Source organism: Tasmannia lanceolata, unplaced genomic scaffold (genome assembly GCF_043159265.1).
Source record: "Tasmannia lanceolata isolate RefF3 unplaced genomic scaffold, GAP_Taslan_0.1 ptg000011l, whole genome shotgun sequence".
NCBI classification, from domain to species: domain Eukaryota; kingdom Viridiplantae; phylum Streptophyta; class Magnoliopsida; order Canellales; family Winteraceae; genus Tasmannia; species Tasmannia lanceolata.
In genome coordinates, this window is record NW_027518688.1 from 12314739 (window position 1) to 12315957 (window position 1219).

General features: G+C 41.5%; 1 pseudogene; it reads right to left on the bottom strand.

Annotated features, from left to right (window-relative positions):
- Positions 1-228: 228 nt before the first annotated feature.
- LOC143885881 (uncharacterized) lies at positions 229-1219 on the bottom strand (annotated as a pseudogene).

Sequence of the window (1219 nt, forward strand, 5' to 3'; positions counted from 1 at the left end):
TAAAGTTACACAAGCAATAGCCAAGACAATGAAATAGATATACCTGTGCTGTTAGCATCTGGCGAAGGCCATGAACGACGAGTAATTAGCCATAATACATGTCTGGAGAGCTTACCGGAATTCCGCTCAACACCAATATATCACCAGATGTTAATGGGAAAGAACACTAAAGAATCAGCTAGAGGAACGACAAACTCCATCGATCCACTCCATTCGCCATCAATTTGCCTAACACCTGGTGGCTCTCAAAGTGCAACAAGATGGTTTGATTGAGCAATAATGCCAGGCCTCCTTGTATTTAACATCACGACCAACATCAAATTCCTCTGAGTTTTCGCTTTCTCGTGTATCCGGCATCTCTCGAATCCAAAAATGCACAGATCGGAATCCAGCCTCTTCCAAGCAATCCTTGATTTCTGGCAATGATCACAGCCTCCAATTATAGCAAAATGCATGGCGAAGTGTCTGCTGCTTCTTTCCAAGATGAAAGTGGAGGCTAATTCTTGTTGTGCGATTTATAATATCAAACTCAGCTTGCTCCTAGACATATGTAAAACTTGAAAAATCTCCTTTTAAGCCTTAGCTTGCACTGCCTTTGGAGGCAGCAACAGCTGTAATTGAAAGCACATACGATGTCTCTAGCTGGCAGTGAGCAGTTTTTTTTTTTTTCTTAACCTCATAATCAATAGAATTGCCAGTGCTCGCTTGATTAGTAGAGTGGGATTCAATAACCTCCTCAGCAGTCTCTGCACACCCTTCACGTCCATTCAAACTTATGTTTTCAACGAGATCTTGAAGTTTGTATCTCACAAGGCTGGCCTCAAAAGGTTGCAAAACATTTCCATGGAACAGGGATATTCAAGAATACCCATCAGGCCCGATCTTATTCACATTGTTTTCCAGACACCACGTAAGGGCCTCAAGGTCCAAATCAAACTCCTACAGCAGTTCTTCTCGGATCAATACAGAGCCATTCTATACTTAAAAGAGCAGTTCCACAAAAATCTTCTTGTAAATGAAGAGGCAATCTCCCGCCAACATGCAATAGAAAGAACTTCTGCAAATAGCTAATGTCTCCTGTCGACGACTGGACGGATTTCTGATAGAGGAGGAATTTGGAAGGAATTGAATCGATTGGAATCAACGGATTTTCAGGGGTATTGTCGATAGATTTCTCAAGATCTACGATTTTTCTACTGGTGAAAAATAGAAAATCCAT